Source organism: Equus quagga, chromosome 5 (genome assembly GCF_021613505.1).
Source record: "Equus quagga isolate Etosha38 chromosome 5, UCLA_HA_Equagga_1.0, whole genome shotgun sequence".
NCBI classification, from domain to species: domain Eukaryota; kingdom Metazoa; phylum Chordata; class Mammalia; order Perissodactyla; family Equidae; genus Equus; species Equus quagga.
Window position 1 is genome coordinate 97,817,238 of NC_060271.1, and position 22,025 is coordinate 97,839,262.

Here is a 22,025-nt window from a genome sequence, read left to right on the forward strand (position 1 = left end):
GTTGACAATATTGAATCCTTATTTTCCTGTTCCATAGCCCCGGTTATGGTTAATGTGTCTGCATGCCTTTTTTCTAATTTGGATAGTCTTTTTTTTCATTTATTCCATACACATACATCTTACCACCCCCAATTACATTGGTGAGTTCCTTGAGGGCAACAATTAAGTTTATACCTTTTTTTAAAACAGCACAGAGCCTAGTAAAATATGGAAACTCAGAAGAAACGTGATAAATGTGTGACTGATTTACTGACATTTTCATGAGTCTATTTCAACAACTTTTTTTTTTAAGTTTTGGTGAGGAAGATTGGCTCTGAGCTAACATTTGTTGCCAATTTTCCTCCCTTTTTTTTCCTCCCCAGAGCCCCAGTACATAGTTGTATATCCTAGTTGTAAGTCATGTGGGATGCTGCCACAGCATGGCTTGATGAGTGGTGCGTGGGTCCGCTCCCAGGATCCAAACCGGCAAACCCCGGGCCGCCAAAGCAGAGCACACGAACTTAACCACTTGGCCATGGGGCCAGCCCCTCAGCTTCTTTTTGATGGGACTTAGCAAGGGGGAAAGAAGTAGACTTCATGGCCAAGTTCAAAAATAGTATCACCAGTTGCCAAAGGAGGATTCTCATCTTCTATTCTCTTGGAGACTTTAATATAGATTCATTTTGCCTTCTCACCTCCTCCCCATTCCTAAAATATGATAATACCACAACAGTAACAGAAGCAATAGTGAAAGCTTATCCTCTTAGTTCAGCTTTGGCTTAAGCCACAACAGATGGTAAACTTTTTTAAAGGAGGCAGTACTTGAGAAGCAGTAAGTGGAACTGTGCTGCCGCAATTGCTTTATACTTGTGAGAGCTAATGCACAGTGGATAGTTAAATTCACAGAGTAAAAATGTTGGAATGGGCCTTCTTACTCTCTAAGCAGTACGTGTGTGTTTTGGTAAAAAAAAAATGAGGGCATTTTAAAAAATGGTTCAAGGACACCCCAATGCATTTAGAAGAAATAAAAAATCATCAAACCTCTTTTGCCCATGAAAAAAACCACTTTTTTCCCCTGAGGCAAAAGGAATGACTGTGGTAAAAAGGAAAAAAATAGAGACAGATCTTCCTAAATTACCTTGTCTTGCAAACTCACCACAAAGAGCTACTTTTCTGGCATTTTGTCATGAGAAATGTGGCTTTAGAGAGCGATAGCTGTGGCCAGCTTTCCAATCACTGATTTTTGCTTTTTCTTTATTCTGTTTTATGTTTCTCTAACTCCAGCCGTAATTAGTTCAATGTAAGAAGCCTTGTCTCATAACCTGAAAATCTCTGGAAATCTGCTGATTATGCAGTTTCCAATTTGAGCTGAGCCAAGAACCTTTCTGAGTTTCACCTGGAACTGTTTCGCCCTTTGCCACCCAAATCATTTATTTATTTGACTTGATCCTTCTGATTTATTAAAAATGTTTCCTTTGGCCTTAGGGCTTCCTGGCAGGGGTACAAAATGTTGATGCAATAATTAAATTAAATCTGGCACAAGGAAGGGGCAAGTATCAGATAAAAGAGAAAATCCTCTCTCAGAAAACGTCGGCAAAAGAGAAAATTTATATCTTGTATTTAGGTTCAACAGTAGGAAGCCATGTCCAAATTATTTCCCAAGCATCACTAGTACTTGCTTTGGCTTAAGCCCTAGTAAAGTGGAAATGCGTTTCATTAAAATCTGATAAAACAAAACCACAAATAGCAACACAGAAATGAAGCTTAGGTTATTTGCATCCAGGTGAGAGTGTCAGAGCATCACCCATGATGTTGAGAACAGGAATAAAGTAAAAGGTAACCTCAGACAGTGTTTTCATGAATCTCTCTCTCTCTTTCTCTCTCCCCCTCTGTCTCCACTCCCCCCTCCATTTAGTCTGGCTAGTTGCTTTTTCCTGAACATAATGTTCAAGAATGGGGAGAGCATCCAATGGGTTATACTCTGGTTTATCCGTTAAGGGTTTACTTCTACAGTGTATTCTCTCTGCCTTTTCATCTCCTTATATTTCTCTCCTCTCTCCATTTACCAACTTCTCTTTTGCCCTTTTTATCTCAGTCCCTCACCTCACTGTACCCTAAGTGGCTGAAGGATGGGATAAAGCTTCTATTTCTTTTTCACTCCCTCCTTCAACTCTTGACTAATGCGTTATTAAGGTAAAACAATGGTTAAAACAGAATTGCAGGTGGATGCAGCTAATAACACATTCATTCATTCAATAAATATTTATTAGGAACCTATTATGGACCAGACCCTTTTCAGGCACTGGGCACAGGGAGGTGAACATGACAGATATATTCCCTCTCCTTGTGAAATTTTCATTCTAGAAAGCAAGAGACTTCTTCAGTGATCCTTGGTTCCTACCAGATTCTTTTGACGCACAAAAAGAATGGGTCAAAGATTAAAATGAGGTCAAGAAAATGAGCAAAGCTCTGCTAGGAAGAGGGCTGGCCAGCTTTGAGCTGTTTTCTGCTGAAGCGTTGCAGGGAGGTAGCTATTGGTGCAGGGAGGTAGCTATCGGTCACGGTTCCCCCCTGTCCCGCCCTCCTCCTCCTCCCTTCTGAAGATTATGTCACCCTTCAGAAACCTTTTCCTTTAAATCTGTTCTTTCTTTTCTTCTTACAGAGAGAAATTCAAAGCATTATCTACTTTCAACCAAAGGAAAAAATCCTTTCCTCCATGGGGTTTCCTCATTGACTTGTTGAGTGCTGAGAATTTGTCCTCGGGTTGGTAATTCCCCTTTTAGTGATTGAGGGAAATCTCTGACGACAATACCACACTCCTGGGGGTAACACCTTAAATCAACACAGAATGCTGTCATCCTGTGCCAGTTGTGATCAGCTCGAGTGATTTTGAAGAGGAGAAAACAGAAGCTTCAAAACAACTTGCCTCTTCATGTGCTTAGTGATTTTGAAGTAATCACAGTGCCGACCTCACACCCCGATGATCATGCTGGCTCTGCCCTTCTGCTGGCTGTGGAGTTGGGCAAGGAGCCAAGCCATCAGCCGTGCAGCTGAGATAGTCATGCAGTGTGGGCACAGCAATGTTCTGATCTAACCAAGCAGCAGCAGACACACAGAATCTCTTTGGAAGGCTGATGTCAGCAGTCAGGGCTCATACACTGCTCTGTGGGATATCAGAGTAATATTAGCATCCGGGGCTTGCCTTTGTCTGTGCTTGGTGACAAAATTTTCTTGAGGGCAGGTAGACAAGCCACTGTGGAGAGAAGCGGTGTTCCAACTTCAAGCAAAAAGAGCATCACATATCTGTACAAATGCTTGCTTGGTGTGTTTATTATTTCTAAAGCCTGCATACATGAAAACAAAGAAAGAAGAGATTAGAGTGTTCACTGAGCTGTGACATAGTGGTACGTGGCAGGAAGGAGGAAATCAACATGGGAGAATTGAAAATGCCCCACCCTAAATGTGGCTGGAAGATTCAGTGAATAGTACTTCTTGATAATGTAGGCCAAGGAGGCTCAATCCTTTACTAATTCCACTCCAGGGCTCTTCCATGGTTCATTACAAATTGTAAATATGTTCATGTTCTCATATACTTTATGATGGTTATTGTTGGCTGGACATGATTTTATCATTTTATTTGTATTGCTGCACAATACATTTCTTAATAATTTTGTCATATGATTAGATTTTTTCCAATTTTTCACCATTCAGACTGCATTACAATGAATCATTTCAGACATTTTTTTCTTTTTTGTTGAATTGCTTTGTTAAAATTGTGCATAAGAGTAGAAATGCTCAATCAACAAAATATGAAAATCATCACAGTTATTGATATGCTTTATCATGCTATTAAAAAAGTTTATATCAATTTATTATGTTACAAACAGTGAATGAGTGGACACTCACAATGATCTTGCTAACAGTGAGTACTAAATATATGAAACTTGTAACACTGTATCTCATATCTTCCTTCATAATGTATTTTTAAGCTGCTGGTGTGAATGAACTTTTCTACTGTGCAATTCCCCTTTGATGAGGTCATCCTGCTTTAATTGTTGCCATTGTTTTCTCAATAAAGTCTAATATTGCCCATCTTTTGAAGATGTAAGGTACTTAGACATGATCACTTAAGAAGATATTACATTATGTTTAACCTTGAGTCAATTTGAAATAGGACTATTGTAAACATTTACAGTTAATTGATTGACAGTTATGTGCCTATGGGTTCTGAAATTTAAAAAGAAGATTCCACACAATGCATTTCTTCAAAGAACCTTGAGACTGACCTAAAACAAAGAAAGAAGAGAGGAAGTCCAAAATGAAACCTAGGAATCATGAGTCAGGCTTTATAAGAAACTAATTTCTTAGTAACTATGAGTTGTCGGGCACAACGCATATTACAACTATATTTATTAATATCTCAGTCATAATAGGCACCTGGGAAACATTATTTTGACGTAAATTGAACTGTAGCCGGGATAATTAAGTAAAACTAAACCCATAGTGCTAAATGAGCGACTAGGGATTCAAAACCCTTAGTCAATTTTGTCCATTAGTTAAAAACTGAGAATTATAATATTCATTATATATATAAAGAATGAAAATGAATATATCTTTATGACGAGACATCTTTATAAGGCTGATGTATATATTGTGCATAATATATGTAGACAGACAGGAAGTGTCCCATTCTCTTTTACGACACGTATCAAGATGAAACGATTAGTTTTAAACCCTATCTTTTCTCTTAACCATTCAGTAAAATAATCCTTGTCTCTGTGATGTCACCCAAATTTATAAAATGATTTGGACTCCTCAGAAATTCAAAACTTTTTTGAGTTTTATACATTAATGGAAATAAAATGTTGATATTTTTAAATCAAACCCATTCCCAACCATCCTGGAGACGTAACATGCTTCTACAGTTCAGCCAGTTCCTAAATGTGTTTCAGAAATCTATGTTATAACTGAACAAACTGAAATATCATTTTGGAATTAGGAATCCTGTGGTCTTGTCTCAAACTCTGTGCTAATTTTCTAGGCAAGTAGATGACTTTATCTTTAAGTCGTAGCTTCTTCATCCATCAAATGGGGGAAGGGTGCTTTCTTTTTAACTTATCAAAGCTTTTAATGATTTGGAAGATAGCATTACATAAGACAAGAGAGGGATATACTTTAAAGTATAGAATGCTTGTCAAATTTATGTTAAAGCTGTCCCATCAAGAAATTTATGTTGCCAGTTTTCCTGCATACTGATTAATGGGAGAGGAATTTTAGTCAATTTCCACTTATTGATTCCTCATTTTTTAAATCATTCTGTTTATACATGCCCACTACCCTGAAAGCTACTGGAGGAACTGTAAATGAGTGAGATTCTATGTTGGAAAAACCCAGGAGTCCTCCTCTTGTACGTCTCCTTTACTACTCACACAGAATACATTTCACTTCTGACACTTCTTGTCACCAAATGTTTGGGGGTTTTCCTCACACCAAGCAATTCTGTGTGACACCAGCTGAGTGTCCTACAATTTAACTCTCTTCTGACACTGTCTACCTGGAGATAGCATCAGATCCCACAAGTTAAAGGCTCAGTCCCAAAAGACTAGCCCCTACTTCAGAAGCCAATCGGAAGTATAAGGTCCCAGTTACCCATGACTTCTGTCCGACTTGGCTACAAATGAACTGTTCCCGTGACCTCCTTCTCCTTGGATTTGATTGTTTGCTACAGTGGCTCACAGAACTCAGGGAAACACTTACACTTACCAGTTTATTAAAGGATATGATAAATGATACAGATGAACAGCCAGATGAAGAGGGACATAGGGCGAGGTCCAGGAGGGTCCCGAGCGCAGGTGCTTCTGTCCCTGTGGAGTTGGGGTGCATCACTCTCATGGTACATGGATATGTTCACCAACCTGGAAGCTCTCCAAATCCCATACCATTAGGATTTTTAGGGAGGCTTCCTCATGTAGGCGTGATTGATCATTAACTTCATTTTCAACCCTATTCCCTTCTCAAAAGAATGAGTGGCAGGGCTGAAAATTCCAAGCTTCTAATCATAGCTTAGTCTTTCCAGTGACCAACCCTCAGCCAGGGGCCATTCAGGATCCCACTCAGAGTCACCTCATTAGAACAAAAGATGCTCCTAGAACTCAGGAAATTACAAGGGTTTCAGGAGCCCTGTGTCAGAAATGGGGGTCAAAGACCAAATATTAGAACAAAAGATGCTCCTAGTGTTCTTATCACTTAGGAATTTACAAGGGTTTAGCTCTGTGCCAGGAACTGGGGGCAGAGACTCATATATGAATATATTTTATATATATATATATATATATACACACACATATATTTCTATAATCTCACAGATTCTGTCTACCAAGATCTTCCACTCTAGTCCAGGAGATGACACCTACACACAAGAAAAAGTAAATAAAAATATAAGGCTGGATATAATAAAACGTTAAAACTAAATACTGAAAACAATTGCTTAAAGCAATCCTAAGCATTAAAAAAGAGGAATAAAAACAACAAATCTAAATTTTTTGTTTTACTTTTCACCACTCAACATATGCAAATTAAAAACATGTTTCTCTAGTAAGAATTTTCAAGGCTTTTTAGAATCATGAAGAAATAAAGCTATGGAAAATAAAGCAGTGCATTAGCCACTAAAATTTAGAAGAGTGAATAAAACTTTGTTGTTCATTTTTTTCCTAATTAAACTTTATAGATTTCTTAGACGTTAATCAGTACACAAAACGTCTGGAATTTTTACTTCCTGAGCAACAGCAAACTGATTTTTGAGTTATCCAGTAGATCTTAGTACAGAAAAATTAAACTGGAAATTGTTTCTTAATTATAAAGTTTTCATTGGGAGAAAAAAAAAAACGAGTAAAATTACAATGGCACAAAACTGGAAATCAACCTGGAATTTTTTCTTCTTTAATTTGTTTCTCGCTTTTATGGAACTAGGAGATAGTTGATCTTTCAGACAATGATTATTTCATCAGCATCAGGAAAATATTGAACATACTATTGTTAGCACTCATTGATTTGAGAGATTTCTTCATCATCCATTAATTCTTGGACTGAATGAGGTGTGTAACAGGGAGGAGATAAAGAAGAAAGTTAATGGAGCTACCAAATTTTGAACACTTTTTTTGATAAGCATTTCTGTGAGTAAATATTTCATAGTGTGGAGTCTTCTACCCCATCCTTAGCTATGTCCTTCATCTTTCCTCCAATCTTTGGGGATATTAACCCATCTTTCCTGGGCTACTTGTGGAAATATGAATGAACATCTCTTCTTTAGCATCTTTCTCTCTGTTGAAAAACATAGTGAGAAAAGAGTGGTAGAATACATGACTGTCTGTTCTAATTCTAACCAGCCCATAGATGTTTAATATTGATGTAGTGTACAAGGGGAAGGATTTTCTTGGACATTCCCAAAACAATCTGTCTATCTTAATGAAAGCCATTATCAACAGCTGCAGTGTACAAGACAGAAAGGTGGAAAATTAGTCATTCAAGATAACTGACACTTTCTTACAATCAAGAGGTTGAAAAGATATGTCTATTCCACCCTCAGTATATCTCTAGTATCCAACTCTTCCTTTGTGCTCCCGCCCCATTATTGTTTTAGTTTAATGTCTCATTATTTCTTGATTGATTTCTATAAAAGCCTCCTAATAAGGGGTCTTATTTATCATCATACTCCCACACTTTATACCATCTTTTCTTGGTTATTTTTCTAAAGCGAACATCTGATTATGTCTTACACCTGCTCACAAATCATTTGTTTCCAGCAACATGTCATATTAGAAACCTATCTGGTTAATAAAAAAAAAAAAAATGAATGAAGTTCTTAAAAATCTTTTAAATGTATAGATGAGAGAAAAGAAAGCAATAAAAAATCCTCCAAAACTGGATCAATGAGAAAGCATGACTCTGGGTACATAAGAGAGCACAGAAGAAGGCCTGGAGTCATTTTCTAATCCCCCGTGATCTAGATCTTCAAATTTTCAGATTAAGGGGCTGCGCAGGCAACAGGGACCCAGTCTAGGGCCTGAGCAAAGTGAGACATCAGATCAGAGAATCCCACATAAAGACATAACTTCCCCTCACTTACTATAGGAACGGTGGCAGTGAAAGCGAAGAAGTACAAGACAAACCCAAACCCAAACCAAATACAATTAAAAACAAACAAAACTTTACCCAATAGGAATATGATAAGAAATGCTTATGTTGACCTTGGCTATGTTTGAAAGAAAATAAAATGTTTTCTCTATGAACTTATAATCACAAACCAGCTCTAACAGGGATAGGGGCTATTACTCACATAACTTGTATAGTGTAACACATCCCTCCAACTTAATTTATAGTGATCTCAGGTTAGTAACACCATGGTACACAGAAGAATCAGTGCCACTCCTCTTTAGAAGAGCACACATTAAAAACTCAGTTCTCAAAGAAACTTCACAGATAAGATTTTAGAAAAAACAATTACAAAAAGAAAAAGATGGGCATTATATAATGATAAAATGGATATTCCACCAAGAAGACACAACACGTTAATTTATATGTACCTAAAACATGAGTACCAAAGTATATAAAGTAACCATTAACAGACCTAAAGGGAGAAATTGACAGCAACACAATAATAGTAGGGGACCTCAACACCCCACTTATGTCAATGGATAGATCATCTAGACAGAAAGTCAACAAAAACATGTATAGAACATTCCATCCCAAAACAGCAGAATACACATTCTTCTCAAGTGCACATGGAACATTTCTCAAAGATAGACCATATGTTAAGAGAAAAGTGAAGACTCAATATTTAAGAAGACTGAAATCATATCAAGCATCTTTTCTGACCACAATGCTATGAAACTAGAAATCAACTACAAGAAAAAAGCTGGGAAAGTCACAAATATGTGGAGACTAAACAGCATGCTACTGAAAAACCATTGGATCAATGAAGAAATCAAAGAAGAAATAAAAAAAAATACCTGGAGACAAATGAAAATGAAAACACAACACATCAACTCTTATGGGATGCAGCAAAAGTGGTACTAAGAGGGAAATTTATAGCAATACAGGCCTACCTCAACAAACAAGAAAAATAGCAAATAAGTAATCTTAAACCACACCTAGAAGAACTAGAAAAAGAAGAATAAACAAAGCCCAAAGTCAGTAGAAGGAGGGGAATAATAAAAATCAGAGGAGAAATAAAAGAAATAGAGACTAAAAAAACAATAGAAAGGATCAATGAAACTAAGAGTTGGTTCTTTGAGAAGATATACAAAATTGACAAACCCTTAGCCAGACTCAGTGAGAAAAAAGAGGGACACTCAAATAAATAAAACTAGAAATGAAAGAGGAGAAATTATAATGAATACCACAGAAATACAAAGGATTACAAGAGAATTCTATGAAAAGTGACATGCCAACAAATTGGATAAACTAGAAGAAATGGATAAATTCTTACAACCTCATACAACCTCCCAAAACTGAATCAAGAAGAACTAGAGAATCTGAATAGACCAATCATAAGTAAAGAGATTGAAACAGTAATCAAAAACCCCCCAAAAACAGAAGGCCAGGACCAGATGGATTCTCTGGAGAATTCTACCAAATATTCAAAGAATATTTAATACCTGTCTTTCTCAAAGTATTCCAAAAAATTAAAGAAAATGGAATGCTTCCTAACTCATTCTATGAGGCCAACATTACCCTGATACCAAAATCAGACAAGGACAGAAAAATAAAAGGAAAATTATAGGCCAATATTACTGATGAACATAGATGCAAAAATCCTCAACAAAAAATTAGCAAATAGAATACAACAATACATTAAAAGGATCATACACCATGATCAAGTGGGCTTTATTTCAGGGATGCAGGGATGGTCCAACATTAGTAAATCAATCAATGTGACAAACCACATTAACAAAATGAGGAATAAAAATCACATGATCACTTCAGTTGATACAGAGAAAACATTTGACAAGATCCAACATCCATTTATGATAAAAACTCTCAATAAAATGGGTATAAAAGGAAAGTACCTCAACATAATAAGGGCCATATATGAAAAACCCACAGCCAACATCATACTCAATGGTGAAAAGCTGAAAGCCATTCCTCTGAGAATAGGAACAAGACAAGGCTGCCCACTCTCACCACTCTTATTCAACATAGTACTGAAAGTTTTGGACAGATAAATTAGGCAAGAAAAAGAAATAAAAGGGATCCAAATTAGAAAGGAAGAAGCAAAACTCTCACTGTTTGCATATGATGTGATTCTATATAGAACACCCTAAAAAATCCAGCAGAAAACTATTAGAAATAATCAATAACTACAGCAAAGTTACAGAGTACAAAATTAATTTACAAAAAACAGCTGCATTTCTATACACTAATAACAAACTAGCAGAAAGAGAAGTCAAGAATACAATCTCACTTAGAATCCAACAAACAGAATAAAATACCTAGGAATAAATTTAGCCAAGGAGGTGAAAGATCTATGCACTGAAAACTACAAGACAATAGTAAAAGAAATCAAAGAAGATATAAAGAAATGGAAAGATATTCCATGCTCATGGATTAGAAGAATAAATATAGTTAAAATGTCCATGCTACTTAAAGCAATCTACAGATTCAATGCAATCCCAATCAGAATTCCAATGACATTCTTCATGGAAATAGAACAAGGAATCTTAAAATCTATATGGAACAATAAAAGACCCTGGATATCCAAAACACCCTGAGAAAAAAGAACAAAGCTGGAGGTATCACAATCCCTGTCTTCAAAATATGCTACAAAGCTACAGTAATCAAAACAACATGGTATTGGCAGAAAAACAGACACACAGATCAACAGAACAGAATTGAAAGCCCAGAAATAAAACCACACATCTACGGGCAGCCAATCTTTGACAAAAGAGCCAAGAACGTATACTAGAGAAAGGAACGTCTCTTCAATATATGGTGATGGGAAAACTGGACAGACACATGCAAAAGAATGAACGTAGACCATTATCTTACACAATGCAGAAAAATTCACTCAAAATGGATTAAAGGCATAAATATAAGACTTGAACCCATAAAATTCCTAGAAGAAAATATAGGTGTACACTCTGTGACATCAATCTTTTCAAATACCATATCTACTCTGGCAAGGGAAACAAAAGAAAAAATAAACAAATGGGACTATATCAGACTAAAGAGCTTCTGCATGGCAAAGGAAACCATTAACAAAACAAAAAGACAACCCACTAACTCGGAGAAAAATATTTGCAAATGATATATTCAACAAGAATGGCTATAGTTAACAAGACAAGAAATAACAAATGCTGGACAAGACGTGAAGAAAAAGAAACCCTCAAACACTGCTGGTGAGAATGCAAGCTGGTGCAGCCACTATGGAAAACAGTATGGAGACTTCTCAAAAAATTAAAAATAAAAATATCATAAGATCCAGCTATCCCACTTCTGGGCATTTAGTCAAAGAACACGAAATCAACAATTCAAAGAGATTTATGCATCTCTATGTTCATTGCAGCACTACTCACAATAGCGCAGATGTGGAAGCAGCCCAAGTGTCCATCGACTGATGAATGGATAAAGAAGATGAGGTATATATACACAATACAATACTACTCAGCCTTAATAAACACAAAATTGTGACATTTTCAACAACACAGATGGACCTTGAGGGTATTATCCTAAGCAAAATAACCCAGACAGAGAAAGACAAACGCCATATGATTTCACTCATATATGGAAGATAAACAAACACATGGACAGAGAACAGACTAGTGGTTCCCAGAGCAGAAAGAGGTGGGAGGAGGGTGAAAGGGGTAAAGGAGCATGTATGTATGGTGATGGATAAAAACTAGACTATTGGTGGTGAATACGATGCAGTCTATACAGAAACTGATATATAATGATGTATACCTGAAATTTACACAAAGTTATAAGCCAATATGACCTCAGTAAAATAATTGAATACAAAAAACAAAAACAAACAAACATAAAAAGGAGGAAACAGTCTACGATTAATGTAAATTAGAGGAAAAGCAAACAGTTAAACTCAGACTTACAAAGACTTCAAACTCTCAAATTAAAAATGTACAAAACATTCATCTTTAATCTATTTTGAGTTGATTTTTGTGTATGGTGTGAGATCTTGGCACAGTTTTTCTTTTGCATGTGGCTGCCCAGTTTCCCAACACTACTGAAGAGACTATCCTGTCCCCATTATATATTCTTGGCTCCTTTGTTGTAAAATAATTGAGCATACATGCATAGGTTTATTTCTGGTCTCTCTATTCTGTTCCACTGATCTATGTGTCTGCTTTTATGACAATATCACACTGTTTTTCTTACTATAGCTCTATAATATACTTTGAAAGTAGGAAGTGTGATGCCTCCAGCTTTGTTTTTTCTCAAGATTGCTTTGGTCATTTGGGGTCTTTTATGGTTCAATACAAACTTTAGGATGGTATGCTCTATTTCTGTGAAAAATGCCATTGGCATTTTGATAGGGATCACATTGAAACTGTAGATCACTTTTGGTAGTATGGCCATTTTAACAATATTAATTCTTTCACTCCATGAGAGCAAAGCAGCTTTCCATTTATTTGTGTCTTCTTCAGTTTCTTTCATTGGTGTCATAGTTTTCAGTGTTCAGGTCTTTCATGTCTTTGGTTAAATTTGTTCCTAGGCATTTTACTCTTTTTAATGCTGTTGTAAATGGGATTGTTCTCTCAATTTCTCTTTCTGATAGTTTTTTATTAGTGAATAGAAACATAACTGATTTTTGTATATTGATTTTATATCCTACAACTTTGCTGAATTTGTTTATTAGTTCTAACAGTTTTTTTGGTAGAGTCTTTAGGGTTTTCTATATATAACATCCTGTCACCTGCAAATAGAAACAGTTTTATTTCTTTCTTTCTGATCCAGATGCCTTTTCTTTTTCTTGCCTAATTGCTCTGGCTAGGACTTCCGTGACCATGATGAATAAAAGTGGGAGAATGGGCATCCTTGGCTCATTCCTGATCTTAGGGGAAAAGCTTTCAGTATTTCATGGTTGAGTATGATGTTAAATAAGTTTAAATAGGCACATAGGTTGCTTATATATAGATATGTAATAATACATATGTGTTTTAGGAAATTGGGTAAGGGTTTGAGGTTAATGTGTAATGACTTACAGATTTTCACATATAAAATAATGGGAAATAGGCTCCAGACAAACTTTCTACCCAGAACATCTCATTTTCAGGAATGGATTTCTGACCTTAAATTGAGAGGTACTGTGGTATATATGACATATTTTGTAATATAATTTTTACAGTATTTTCTGTCTTCTCACAACTTTGAATTCTCTTTAGCTAGACTCGCAAGCCTATTATGTTCTGCTGGATGCTCACCACTCCAGCCACATCACTGGCTACTCGGGCCAGGACACCAACAGTCCTGCCAGGCTCTTTCATGCCTCCATGCATTTGTGCATGACAATCTTTCTGTCTGCAATACTTTCCTCCTTAAAACTCGGCTCAAACATAATTTCTTCATGGAGGCCGCTCTGGCTTCCCCAACTTCTATACTCTCATAATATTTTTTGAGTCATACATCAGAGAACACAATAGGATATTCAAATTGGCTGTTTACTTCTCTATTTCCTACACTATAGCGCAGATGTATAGTCTAGAGGCTTCCTGACTGAAGGTATTGTCTTTCATGAGGTGATGACACCTAGTAGGTTTTAAATAAATGTTTGCTAATAAGTGAATAAATTAATCCATAAAAGTAAAAGAATATAGCCAGCCCTGGTGGTCTGGTGGTTAAGATCCTGTGCTCTCACTGCCACAGTCCAGGTTCCTTTTCTGATCAGGGAACCACACCACCGTCTATTGCTGCATGTTGCTTGATGCTGAAAGATATGTTACCAGCACTTCAAATATCAGGAGGGTCACCCCCGGTGGATGGGTTTCAGTGGAGCTTCCAGACTAAGACAGACTAGGAAGAAGGATCTGGCCACCCACTTCTGAAAAAGTTGGCCATGAAAACCATATGAATAGCAGCAGAGCATTGTCTGATACAGAGCAGGAAGGTGAGAGAATGGCACAAAAAGACCATGCAGGGACCCACTCTGCTGTACACAGGGTCCCTAGGAGTTGGAATTGACTCAAGAACACCAACAACAAAAATAGATCATTATGGGTTAGGGTTTTAAGGAAAGGATTAAGAGGAAATGGATCTTGAAGTTATAAACGTAAAGAGAAGATATAAATAAAGGCTTAGAAACAGGAAAAAAAATATGGATTTGGAGAACAGAAAGTGGAAATTTCACAAGGGGAATATGGAAGAAAATATTGTGAAGTAAAAGAGATTGAGAATTGAAAAATCCAATTTTGCTCTTTACATTCTGAGATGCAAAATTGCATAAATCTTTAATATTCAACTCCTAATCTTAATTGTATGCTCTGATGTCTTTACATAGAAAAAGGTTTTGGGGAGATGCATGAGATTCTTCTTGATGCTCTGTATGCATATCAGTTATTGACGAGTTTTTTAGAATTATATGCCTCCCTCCCCTGCTCTGCTCCTGCCTAAGGATAGCCAACTCTTAATCTGCTAATTTAAGATGAACTCTTATCCTGTTATAGTTAATTCATTAAACAAACAATAAGTAAATCTTTGCCCTATTGTACTTTTGGGTTATTTTCCTGAAGAAGACTCATATTGACTTAGAAAATCATGTGAAACAGAGCTGTCTAAATGAACTTTCTGTGATGATGGAAACAATCTAAGACAGAGCCACTATCTACATGTAGCTACTGAGCATTTGAAATGTGACTAGTACTACTGAGAAACTGAATTTTTTATCCTTTTTAAATTTAATTAATTTGTATATGAATAGCCCTTTGTAACTAGTATTTACTGTGTTGGGCAATACTCTTCTGGAATATTCGTGTGAAACCTAAAGTTGAGGCCATTATCCCTACCTCACCAAGTGATCCACCTCCCTTTCTGATACTTTCTCCAGGACAGCTGGTTGAGCAAATAGATGCAAAAGCTGTAGTGCTTAACTTCTAATTTGCTAGAGAATCTCCAATGGCAGTCTTTAATAGGAATTAAGAGCAAGCTAGGCCGTGAAGATATACTCATTCCTGACTGTTACACATGAATGGCCAACAAAATTTCTATATAATCAGTCTATCAAGAGAAGTTATAATTAGAATCTTATTTATTTGCTTCTTGTGGAACGCTAGGTCCCTTTTACCATATTAACACAATCAGTGCTAAGAGGCAATGGGAAATTAGCTTTGGCATGCACATCATTCTTTTTGTACCCATGAGATTTTCAACATAAGTCAAAGTAGCACTCTGGATTAATGTTAAGTATGTTTCTTGTGATCAGACTGTCCTAAATAATACATGAGCCTACACATACATACACATTTCATGTCAGCTGCTACAGAGAGAGCATTCCTAACTACCCCTGGTAATTCCTCCCAGCCCTCTGGAGGTCCACTTAGACAGGTTGTTAAGTCTGCTCGGAAGAACTCTAACCTGATTTAAAGAGGGAGTATCTCCAAGCAGTGGATGCATGGTTTCATCTTTTGGAAATGGGGTTATAACGCAAATAGCTAGGGTGCGGTCTGGAAATTTGAATTTTAGTAAGTGCGCTGATGATTCTGATGCAGGTGTCCCTCTACCACGTTTGAGAAAAGTGGAACTGGACTGTAGCCCTCACTAGAGGACCAGAACACAGACTACAGGCACGCAGCACGGTAATGTATGTGACTGAACCAGTAAGGCTGTAAGAGATAGACCATTTCAAACAGTTTTTCCAAAGAACATATGACTAAAGAGGTGCCCTGTGCATATTTAAGAGTAGGGGAAGGGAGCAGAATAATATACATTCTAGAAGAAGGTGTTCAGAAGCAGAAAATTTGGGGGAAACTGAAATAGTCCACAGAATTACAGCAGCCTTGGCAAATGAATAGCTGTAGAGCCACAAGCCCCTTTCCCTCAGCAAGATGCCCTGATCACCTAGTGATTAACAAATGGTAACCTCCAGATTCTGTTTCTTTTTCCTTCTTAATAAGGTGGAGGGGAAAGCAAGCACTGACCTGAATCAAAATCCCTTGTCGTCCTGTGGTTGGAAGTATGTGCCTTGTTTTAAAAGCTCTGTGCTCTGAGATGAGGTAAGCAGCTCAGAATAAAGTGATTTCCAGCTGTCTGTGTTCTTTTTCATCACGGTAAAGCCTTGTTAGCTGTGGATTTCTTGGTGGTACATTTTGAGGAACATCACCAGGAACCTGTCCAAGTAAAACCATTTGAAAGTAGCTTGCCTTCCAGTAGTGCAGCCAGTAATAGCAGTGACTACTTCACACCTTCAAGAGTAAAATAAAGAGCCATTCCACCATGGTCTACTCTCAGAGAAAGGCTTGCTGTGACTCTGTGCATGTTGTTGTGCTGAAATGGTCCACGGTTGCTTCCTAAATGGGAGAATAATTCTACTTCCAAGAATACTAAAAGCGTACTTTGATTTGGTTTGAAAAGGCCAGAGTCTGACAGATATTATAAAAATATCACATATTAAACTCCTCGAAGTGCACATGATGTTTCAGGAAATGGAATCCTGTTTCTCCACTGGAGTCCCTAAGGTCAACTTCTTCTCCCTTCTCCCTTGCCTCTCCTCCCTCACCTTTGGAAAACAATCATCAAAAGGAACGGAAGAGTGCTCATGTTTATACTCTATGTCAGACACTGTCTTAAAAAAACTATTGTGAAGTAGTTCATAATATGCCCACTTTATAGAGCAGCAAACCGAGGTGTAGGCAGTTAATTCACTTGCTTGCAATAAAGCAACTAGTGCATGGCAAAACTCATTGAGACCCAGGCATTTGAGACTTCAAATTATGCATTCTGTTATGCATTTATCTACATTATCTTATTTCAAAGTTGAATTTATATCTATCTCTTTTTTTGAAATATCATTGGTAAAAAATAAATTTTCTTCTTTCTTGTGCCTACCTAGCTCTTGCAATAGCCCTTTCTCTGGTCTTCATCCTGGGAATGTCCTTTCACTACAGTTGAACCTGCCAATGGCTGCCTCCTTTTCCATCTTAGAGCACGAAACTGCCACTTCACATCCAGAGGTGCCGTGCCATCTATCATTCCCCCCAGCCCTGTGGGAGAGCGCCCATTTCCACACAGCCTCATCAATAAAGGGTGTTGAAATTTTGCCAATAGAATAGGTGAGAAATAAGGAAACTACACATTTGTAATGAACTCATTGGATTCTTTATGGACAATAATTTCTTTAATACTTACCCTGTATAAGGCCCTGTTTTATGAGATATGATATACTTTCATTTTTATTGAGGTGGTTATTGAATTAAAGAGGGAGCTAGCAATTGGCCCTGAAAAAAAGAATCGTAGTAAAATCTGGACTATGAAATGGTATTTCTGAAATCTAATTTTTTGACACATATACTCAAACAATAGAAATCCGGAAGATAAGCACTAGAATAACAGAAATTCACTTTCACTGTAACAGACTAATGCCAAATTCAAGCTGAATGAACATACCCTAAGCAAGAGTCACATACTTCCATCCACAGTAGTTTGCTTTTTCTTCTTGTTTTATTACATGAACCGCTAATTTCGATTTTGAGGGAACAGCACAACAGCACAGCTAACAACTTTTCTTCTGCAGTTTTGACAAGGCATCTTCAAGTAGCTATTGCAGGAGACTCAATAATAAGAATACTGTGTGTTGGCGTTATTACACTCAGAAAGAGTTGTCTGCAGCTGCTGTGAAATCTTCAGATTGATTTTTATGCAGGATAATCCTTTAGAGAGTAAGATAAAAATGCCCCAAGTAGTGAGGTGAAGTAGTTGTTTATGAGGAAGTACTGCCAACCTGCCTTTGCAGCCACGCATGCTAAAGACAAATCTTTCGCTGATCTGTTCTTGTCCTCGTGATGGGTTGTGATCTGCTCTGTCTAGTTGGAAATTCTCCTGCGCACCTTTTAAAATAATTTTTAAACTATATTCAACAAACCAAAAGTTCTTTTCTCATTGTACTGGGTAAGCAGCAAAAGAGAGAATTCAATCATAGTGGCATATGATATCAAGTATACATTTTTTCCTTCAGAAATTTTTAGAAATTGTTAGTAAAAGATAACTGTGATCTCTACTTTTCCTGGTGGAGCATCTATACAACTCAATGAGCAGCTTATAAACTTAAACTAACAGTAGTCAAGCCTGCTCTGTGACCTCTTAAGGTTCTCTCCTAGACTGTTTTTATCCTTAGTTTAATCTTATTCTTACTGGAAAATCTCATTTACTTTCATGGTTTTAAGGAGCATATGTATGCCAAAGACTTAAATAAGTATATCCAACCTAAACCTGTCAGACCTCTGTATCCAACTGCCTATTAAGTGTCTTGGTTCAAACATCCTTTTGACACCTCATCACAGTATGTACAAAACTGGATACACCATCTCTCTCAACCTGTCCCCTTTCTCCATATTCGCAAGCAAAATTCTGCTCCCCTTTCTGTGATCTCCATACCAGTGAGTGCTAACACCATCCACGGACTTTCTCAAGTCAGTCCTACCTACTCTCTCTTTCCCGCATTTCTCTTATCCAATCAAATCACCAAGTTCTGTGGATGTTTTTCCAAAACAAATTCGAGAAGCAATCCACTTCTCTCTATCGCAGTGCAGCTATGCTCACCCAGAACATTCTCATCTCCCCACGGGATTACAAAAGCAATCTCATCACAGGCCTTACTTGCCCCCCTCAAATCTAGTCCCCAAACTGCAATGTGTGATCTTTAAAAAGTGCAAATATATTTATAACAAGCTGCTCACTCCCAGATTAAAGTCTTTCACTGCCCTGCCATTACTCCTAGATAAAGACAAAACTTTTACCCTGTGTTATAAGCTGCTTCAGATTCCAATATCTGCTCATCTTTCATCTGTCACCATTTGCCTCTTAGTCTCTCCACTCTTGACAGGCTTGACGTCCAAGATACCACTCCTATTTTTTAACCTCTAGCCTGTCCCAATTAACTGAAGCATTCCTATTTTTTCTTCATGTTTTAATTCTGGGATGTCACATCTTTTGGGTGTGAGTTGAGGGTGAGAAGCAGATGTACTAGGAATATTAGCCATCAGCTTGTGTATGTGTCTTATACTTCCAGGACCTGCTTGCTCCAGATCTCATGTATACCTTCACAAAAAGGGAAACTCTTACAGGGCACACCTGACTCTATAGACGATGGTCAATCCAATAACATCTAGACCACAATTGGCAACTCAGATTAGAAGACCATTTGGTATGGAATGCTCAGATGATCAGTCTTGACCAGGATCAAGTGGTATGACAGGACTATTAATCAAAAGTAGAAATGTTATTTGCTTAGCTCGAAAACTCTAAAAGTCTGCATCATGATTCTCCCTTCTGAGTTTTCCATACATTTCATTTAGCATCTAGATCTTCCACAGACTCTTTGAGTCTTATGGGTCAAGAGGCAGAGCTTCTGGTTCTAGAGCCTAGACAATTTTGTGAGCCGTTTCTTTCTCTAGACTGTATTTTAAGATGGTGATCTTAAGTTATTTGGTAAATTGTTCAGAATGCACCTCCCAAATGAGGTACATATTGCCTCTGATGTTTGAAGTTCTAGGAAGCAAATAAAACTAGTGCAATTATCAGGAATAACAGGGATATTATAGCTTAGATAGTGTGGTCAGGGGAGGTCTCTCTAAGGAGTTCATCTTTAAGCTGAGATTGGAGAATGAAAAGGGACTAGCCAAGTGAACAGGCAGGAAAAATGCATCTATGAAGAGAGAACAGATGTGAGAAAGAGGGTGGTGTGACTGGAGCGTGGAGAACAAACAGCATATGGCATCCAGTGAGTGTGGAGATGAAGTCAGAGGTCTGATTATTTAGGGCATTACAGCCATAAATACGGTTCTGAATTTTATTCTAAGATCCTGGAAGCAATTGGAGTCACTTCCAAGGTCAGAAATAGTGGAGGAAAGCAAAGAAATATAGTGACACTAGAGTCTCAGACTGGAAAGCTTGGACTGATTAGGAAACATTGCTTCTATGTTGCCTTGAGAAGTTATAAGTAATTTCTTTACCAAGTAGATGGAAGTTCCATTGTACATCAATGAAAGGAAATTTAAGAAGCCTAAGGGGTAGGGGTAGACTAAAATAGTTCTAGATTCCACATAATTAAGAAAGCTAAGTGCTGATTTCTCTATTTTATAGTCAATACGTTTTCTGAGAAGCTTAAATTTTTCATTTGGGAAGGTGCTGTCCAAATTATCTGGCTAAACTTTTCACAATATAGGTGCAAAAACTAAGGCCCAGGGTGGGTGTGAATTTCACACAGAGAGTGGCAGAGACCTAGCCCTTCTCATGGGGGTGGGGGGTGGTGCTGGGGGTTGGAGGGGAGGCAGAAGCAGGAAAGGAAAGGAGAAGGAAACATGAAACTCTTCAAGTGTGTCTAAGTGTGTCAAGTATATCTAAATTGTAAGAAATTAAGCTTTAAAAGGAAAGTGACTGGGTTATCTTGAGAGAGTCTGTTTTTGTTGTGGTGGTGGTTGTTGCCTTTCCTGGAGAGGGCAAGAAAATTAAATATTTTCTTTTTCTGGAGACAGAGAAAATTAAACTTCTCTACATCTGGGTTGTGTTTTAAATTATATATTGACCACTTAATTATAAACAAAATGCCATGAGAGGACTGGGAAATGAGGAGCTAATTTCATCTGGGAATGAAAGAAAATAATGAACCCAGGCCTTGATGGAAGAGAAAGCTTTCCACAAGGTAGAGATGGAAGGAACGCAGGGCAAAGCACTCTAAGCTGAGGAAAAGGATAAGAAAGGCAAAGGCCTGAGGGATTTAAATGTGTTCACATAAAGAGAACAAGGCTCTCCACCAGAGGCTAAAGGCTTAAGGAAAGATACATCATTTTTTCAGGATCCTACTTATTTCCCTACAGATCATATTTCATTACTTGATTCAACTCAGGGTTATAAGAAAGAGCCTTTTCCATGGGCTGCCTCTTCATTCTTCTCTATGAATTTGAGGCTCTGGGAAATGCATCAGAAGCCCCTTTGTGAGCATCTTGGGCAATTATTTCCAATTTTTTTGTGGCCTCAGATTCTGGGTCTTCCATCCAAACCCATCTGACTTATCTCACCTGAACTTTACATTTATGTGTAAACTTTGATGTGTTTTATACTAAAGGTGATATGTCTTTATTTGATAAGCAACTGTGCTTTGGTAAGAGGAAACAGTGAGCAATGAAGAGGAAGACGGCAGAGCCCAGAAACATCACATCCAATTCGGGATATTGGTGAACAGAAGTCCAGAGTAACAATTATGTGTCAGATACAGAGAGGAGCAGTCCATAGCAGAGTAGCAACACTGAGGGCCGTAGGAGCCAGGACCCCAGGAGTAAAAGTAATTGATAGATTATCTGATGTATGGAGGGTTTGGCAAAAACTATCTATTGCTGTTTGACAGCTATACTAGGCTGTTAAGAAAAAATGTTAAGCACATGGAGAATTACGCAACAAATAACAAATATGTTAATTTTTAAGGATTTTTTCATTGTGTATTAAGGTGTAATGCATGTAGAGTAAAATTCGATCATTTTAGTATACAGATCTGCGTGTGTTGAAAATGCATACAGTCCTGTAACCATCACTACAAGATCTAGAATAGTTCCATCATCCCCTAAAATTCCCTTTTTGTCCTCATAGTTAATCCCTCTCCCACTCCCAGCTCCTGGCAACCACTGACTTTGTCTCCACAGTTTTGCCTTTTCCTCAATGTCATATAAATGGAATTACACAGTATTAGCTGCTCAATTCTGGCTGTTTTCACTTAGCTTAATGCATTGTGATTCATCAATGTTGTTACACATACAAATAATTTATTCCTTTTTTCCCCTTTTGTTTTTTTTTATTGCTGAGTAATATTCTCTTTTATGGATTTACCACAG